The following is a 7,368-nucleotide window of genomic DNA, read 5'->3' on the forward strand; positions in this document are numbered from 1 at the left end:
TAAGGTTTATTCAGACAGTGCAAACTGACCAGTGAAAAACAGTCACTAACTACAATAAATTCATAGTATTAACTGTAGCTTAACTCAACACATTGAACATAAATTGATAGTCTCAACAAAGATATTTTACACCCTAAAACAATATATATTTTCATAAGAAAATATAAAATCTTAAAAATGTATTTAAGACAAGATACAGAATTTTAATTAGGAGAGTATGAAAATCTTAAAATTATATTTTGGTCATTGGAACCATTCACCTAATAAATGTTTATGTCATGACCCAGTTATTAAACTTGAGGAGAAATTTAATATAGTTAAATAACCACACATAGCTTTCCTGGAAAAAGCAACTTCTCACTAAAACTAGGTGATCATTTCTTGACTTCCTCACTGCTTTTCTCAATCCAGAGCTTTCTCATGGCATTTTTCATCTCTCCATTTCTCAGAGTAGAGATTAGAGGGTTCAACATAGGGGCAATTATGGTGTAAAACACTGCTAAAGACTTATCAATGGGTAAAGTGGAAGGAGGTCACACATACATATATACGCACATACATACGCAGGGCACAAAGAAGAGGACCACCACGGTAATGTGGGAGCCACAGGTGGATAAGACTGTGCTTCCCTTCTTGACTAACATTCTTCAGGGAGTGCAGAATGACCCCATAGGGGCTGAGTAAGAGGATAAACATAAGCACACAGACTGTCCCATCATTGGCCAGCAAGCCAGTTTTAACAAGGGGTACATATCACAGATGTAATGGTCAATGATATTGGGGCCACAGAAGGGAAGTTTGCAAACAAAGAGAAGTTGAACTATAGCATGTAAAAAATCAGCAACACAGACCAACAGAAGCAAGAGAACACACACTCGCTGATTCATGATTATCAAATAATGCAAGGGTTTACAGATGGACACATAGCAATCATAGGCCATGACCACCAGGAGTTAAATCTCAGCACCAACAAATAAATAATCCATAAAAAGCTGGGCCATGAAAGCTTAGAAGGAAATGGTTTTCTTCTCATAATGTAAGTTAATAATAATTTTTCTGGTGACTGTAGTAGAATAAACAGCATCCATAAATGATAAGTAATAAAGAAGTACATAGGGGAATCCAAGGTTGGGCTGAATACAACAGTCACGACAATGAGTAGGTTTCCCACCATTGCCACAATGTAGATAAGCAAGAAGATGATAATATTTTCTAACCCTAGACACTGAGTGAGCCCCAAGAGAAAAAACTCAGTTACATTGCTCCTTTGTTCCATAGGAGCAATTGCTCCTTTGTTCTTCTGTAATTAGCTCTAAATATAATTATTACTAGTGACTTTCTAAAAAATAATGTGTTCACTTATTGACCCAATAGGCAGTATGGTTATGCTTCAGCACTTTAAGATATTATAATATAAGGGTAATTAAAAAATCATTGCTAATCTCAAAAATCATATAGACTAATGGCAAGGCAAGTGATTAAGAAATATAAATGTGAAAAGGACACATTATTAAATAAATGAGTTGTCACAACTAGCTTTCCATTGGAAGCTAATAAAACTGTTTACAGAACTAACATCTTACATAGTAATAAAAGTTGATAAAAGATTTAATAGAAAGTAAAGCAAGATTTATTTCATATTTTCTTTACAGTTAATAAAGGAAGAGAATTTCTCCATTCTAGGGGTAGAAGAACCTTCTTTAACCAATCACTGAAATCCCAAATAGAAACCTTGGACAACTTCAAAATTTTTTAAAGATTTAGGAAAAGATACCAGAACATCAATAGACAAAATTAGTTTGTGTAAACAATTTATATTATTGAGGCTATCCACATAGTTAATATCTATAATAGTAAAAAAACTTTAATAAACTAACTAATAAAGTATAAACAATTACAGATGAATAAAATAACCAACAAATATAGGATGTTGAAACTCATGTATGAACAGAAATATAGGAATTGAAGTAACATCTTGCTTACTACAGTGTTATCTCAGGATCTTGAAAGCCACTCAGTGAAATTTTACAGATGCTGCATCATCTACGTTTTAACAAGCAATGCTCACAGAACATTTATTTATTTATTTTACCAGTTGATATCCTCATCTTTGCTATATTTTTTCATTTTTTAATTTATTTATGTTTAATATAAATTTATTTATTTTAATTGGAGGTTCACATTTAAATTGAACCTACAAAGAGCTTTAGAAATATTGGTCCATTAAAATATCCTCAGATAGATACATTTGAAATTAATTTCTAGGTGCATGATGTTAGAGAGAAAAATGTATTCTGGATCTTTAAAATGCAACAATATTGGAAAGATAATTTACAGGATAGAATCAGTCTTTACAGATCTTAGTAAACACAAAGGATCCCTAACTTGGTTGATCATGAGAATCATATGGGAGAACTTTTAAAAGACTAAACTGTCACATCCCCAATGTATTCTTTCAAAATGTAGAGCCTAGCTCAGAATCTTACATATAAATACACTTCCTGGGTTACCTGCATGAGGAGAAAGCCACTCAGTCCATGTTCTGTGCTCTGGGGTCTTCTCCCTTGTCCTTCCTACACTGATACCAGATCTGGGAACACAGATAGTAAAAGACAAGCAGCATCACTCGACCTTCCACTAGTTCCACGTGACCAGCTCTTTCTGTGCTTGCAGGAAACCTAATTCACCTCAGTCATTCAGAAAAATACTCCTTTTCAAATTGTCAATACTTTCAAAATGAATATGAATGTCCTGTTACCCAAAGAAATTTGAATCTTGATTGTGAACAGAGACTAAGCAATATTCATTGCTGGCAGAATTTGTCCTATTAAAAACCAAATGTTAAATCAATATTTTGAGTGGAGAGAAAGCTTTAAATTATATATGAATTATTCAAATAAGAAAATTATTATTGTTTTTATACCAATAAAAGTAAATTAGCCTCAAAACATTTTAATCTCAATCAACTATACTACACTGCCTTCATACAGTATTGCTGAACTTTGGGTTTCCTGAAAGATGGAGAATAATTTCATCCACATACTTAATTATGTTTTCGAGTCCATCACTTTAATACATGAAGAAGCCCACCATGTGGTACAGACTAATACTCTTGGCGGTAAGGGCAAATGTCCACAAACACTTTATCTACCTTTGAACTACAGCCCACTCTATTGAGGCATTTAACTGGGGCATCTCCAAGACTGATTTTTATCTAATTAAATTCATTCGGACCTCAATTATAATTTTGACGATAGATTCTTTATCTCCAATGCCATCAGAATAATCACCATGTAGAAATGGACTTACAGAACCCTGTTCTCTGGGGGGATAAGCATAAAATAACAACTTGAATTCAAACCACCAAAAGGAAAAAGTTCAGTCTGGGCAGAAAAGAAATATGTAAAACCTTTCCTATTTAAATTATGGCCTTCAAAATAGGCAAATCTGTTAAGTTCACGCTTTGTCTTTGTATATGACATCCGATCTGATTTTCAGAAATGTTGCATGCTAATCTCAGAAGTCATTTAAAATTTATTTCTAGTGCACATGATTTGTTACACAGTTTCAGACATGCAATTTGACAGAATCTGTATTTGTGTAAGGGTGGAGAAGTAGAAAGCATTTGTGGGACTACTCTATTCATCTCAAAGTGCTACTCATGGAGCATTCACCAAAATAAACAGTGCACTTGGCCACAAAAGAAGTTGCAATATGTTTCAAAGGACTTAAATCATATAGAACATATAGATAATTAAATATGCAATTCAACTAGAAAATGATTTTAAAAAACTTTTCCTAGCTATTTACAAATTAAGCAATGCATCTATGAACATTTTGAAAAATAAACTTTCAATAGAAATATGATCACTCATGCATATATGTATATTAAATATATCTATGAAGTGTATATATATTAGAATATATGTAAATTAATTGGATACACAACATCACTAATTATTAGAGAACTACATATCAAAACTACAATGAGGTATCACCTCACACCAGTCAGAATGGTTATTATAAAAAATCCACAAACAAAAAATGCTGGAGAGGGTGTGGAGAAAAGGGAACCCTCTTGCATTGTTGTTGGGAATGTAAATTGATATTGCCACATGGAGAACAGTATGTAATTTCTTAAAGTACTAAAAATAAAACTACCCAGCAATCCCACCAGTGGGCATAAACCCTGAGAAGACCATAATTCAAAAAGACATATATACCCCAATGTTCATTGCAACAATATTTACAATGGCCTGGAGATAGATGCAAGCTAAATGTCTGTTGACAGATGAATGATAAAGATTATGTGGTATATATATATATACAATGGAATATTTCCTGGCCATAAATAGGAACAAAATTGGGCCATTTGCAGAGATGTGGATGGACCTAGAGTCTGTCATACAGAGTAAAGTAAGTCAGAAAGAAAAAATGAAATACTGTATATTAACTCACATATATGTAATCTAGGAAAATGGTACAGATGAACCTATCTGCAGGGCAGGAATACAGACGAAGACATAGAGAATGGACATGCGGACACAAGGGCAGGAGGTGGGTGGAGGATGAGTTAGGATCAGCACACAACACCAACATGTGTAAACTACACCGCTGATGGGAACCTGATGCTAGCACAGGGAGCTCGGCTCAATGCTCTGAGTGATGTAAAGGGGTGAGAGGGAGATCCAAGAGGGAATTTGAACATAGCGGATTCATTTCATTGCACAGCAGAGACTAATGCAACATTGTAAAGTAACTATACCCCAACTAAAAAAAAAAAAAAAGTGATTCTTAAAACATCAAAAAAAATTAACTGGATATAGCTTAAGGAATGTTTAGATAGCTGTTTATATCTTTAAATGCAAGTATTAGAGAACAAGTAATGTTAAAAATGAATTAAACTTTGATATAAGAAACTATTGATAGAAAGGAAAAGCAAAATAAGCATAGAGAACATTGTAGAATGGAAATAGAAAATAGAAGATAGAAATCAATGAAGTAAATGCTAATTGGAAAATAAATAAAATACATGAATCGATGAATTAATTCTTTGAAAGTTTGATAAAATTGATAAGCTCCTAGCCAAAAAAAAAGAAAACTAAGAAAACAAATTATCAGAATTGAGAATGAAAAGATCATCATCACTGCAGATTCCATAGATCTTAAAAACATTATAAGTGGATATGATCAATGAACTTATGACAATATACTAGCCAACTAATGAAAATGGGCCACCACCACAACTTTCTAAAAGCACTATGAAAAATAATGAGAAACTGGAATAATCTAATATTCCAGAAAATTACTTCTTTAGAATACTTCCTTTCCCAAAACAAAATCCCATTCTCACATGGCTTTACCAATAAATTCTATATGGCAATTAATCAAGAAATACTACCAATCCTACAGAAATACTTTTAGAGATGGGAGGAAATTATTAAACTTCCCAAGTCATTTTATGCACCAGAATAACTCTTATACCTGAATGAAGCAAGCACATCACAAGAAAAGCAATCAGATCAAATCTCACAGTAACACAGTCAGAAAACTCTGAACATAATATTATTTGGATTCCTTTGGATGTTTTATTCATTTATTTTCCTCTTGCTGTTGTTTATAATCCAGGTCTGGAGAAGTGCTTAGGCCAGGGCTAATTATGTTGTATTCTACTGATGCACAACCTCCCTGGTATTCAACCCACAGCACTGACCCCATGAATTATGAGGTTTACCAGCTGGTGAGAATAAGCACTATTCCTGGTTCAGTGTGAGCACTACTCTCTCTCTCTAATCCATCTAGGTAAGTCTTTCTCCAGCCTGAGGTAGTCTCCTCAAACACATGAATAATTGAGGGGAATCCTTTCCAGATATCCAGCATTCCCTTTCTATGTATCTCTGAATCTTTCTCTCTGTCCTCTTGATCTATAAGTCTATTATCTGTGACATTCTACCATCAGAATTCTAGATGCTTTGGTCTCCTTAGACCCTCAACTTCATTTCCTCTGCTCAGGGAGTCTCCCAGGATCTTTTAAGTTATCTCCTTCTCTACCAAAACATGAAAATATCTAACAGTAATAAACAGGAAAAAATCCTAGAACTCAACTTGTTTTCCATTGCTCAGTGATCACTATCAATTATTCCTGACATCCACTGTCTTCAAAATAATTACTTCATATTTTTCGTTTACTTGGTTTTACGCAAACATGTACATTAATATTTATAACAGCTCTACTCATAATCACAAATAGCTCAAAACAAAATATCTCTTAATGGAGAAAATGATAAGCAAACTGTGATACTGTTTGTAATACTACACAACAATGAAATTAACTATGGAAAAATACAATATATACATAAATCTCAAATACAGGATACTAAGTTCAAGAAATCAGATTAAAGACTAAATATTAAATATGATATGACATATAAAAATGCAAAAATTGCCCCCCAAATTTTTATAACTAATTTTTAGAAATTCAGGAAGATTGCAGGATACAAAGCAGCAAAAAGACAGCTGCATTTATATATATTAACGATGAACCATTCAAAATACAATTTAATTTAAATTTTATAAATAATTCAATTTAAGAGAATAAAATACTTAGGTATTCATGTAAGGTCATGATGTATAACTTACTTGATGGTAATAATCATTTCAATGTATATATTTACATAAAATCATGACAATGACACCACCCTTATGGCAGAAAGCAAAGAGGAACTAAAGAGCCTCTTGATGAAAGTGAAAGAGGAGAGTGAAAAAGTTGGCTTAAAACTCAACATTCTGAAAACTAAGATCATGGCATCCAGTCCCATCACTTCATGGCAAATAGACAGGGAAAGAGTGGAGCAGTGAAAGACTTTATTTTGGGGGGCTCCAAAATCACTGCAGATGGTGACTGCAGCCATGAAATTAAAAGACATTTACTCGTAGGAAGAAAAGCTATGACCAATCTAGACAGCATATTAAAAAAGCAGAGACACTACTTTGCCAACAAAGTTCCATCTAGTCAAAGCTATGGTTTTTCCAGCAGTCTTGTATGGATGTGAAAGTTGGACCATAAATAAAGCTGAGAGCCAAAGAATTGATGCTTTTGAACTGTGGTTTTGGAGGAGACTCTTGAGAGTCCCTTGGACTGCAAGGAGATCCAACAAGTCCATCCTAAAGGAAATCAGTCCAGAGTATTCATTGGAAGGACTGATGCTGAAGCTGAAATTCCAATACTTTGGCCACCTGATTCGAAGAACTGACTCACTAGAAAAGATCCTGATGCTGGGAAAGATTGAAGGCGGGAGGACAAGGGGATGACAGAGAATGAGATGGCTGGATGGCATCACCGACTTGATGGACATGAGTTTGGGTAGG

General features: G+C 33.8%; 1 pseudogene; it reads right to left on the reverse strand.

Moving 5' to 3' along the window:
- Positions 1 to 374: 374 nt before the first annotated feature.
- On the reverse strand, positions 375 to 1,276 carry LOC139179056 (olfactory receptor 4A47-like; annotated as a pseudogene).
- Between the last annotated feature and the right edge of the window lie 6,092 nt (positions 1,277 to 7,368).

The sequence above is a fragment of the Bos indicus genome, chromosome 23, assembly GCF_029378745.1.
Source record: "Bos indicus isolate NIAB-ARS_2022 breed Sahiwal x Tharparkar chromosome 23, NIAB-ARS_B.indTharparkar_mat_pri_1.0, whole genome shotgun sequence".
In the NCBI taxonomy this organism is placed as follows: Eukaryota; Metazoa; Chordata; class Mammalia; order Artiodactyla; family Bovidae; genus Bos; species Bos indicus.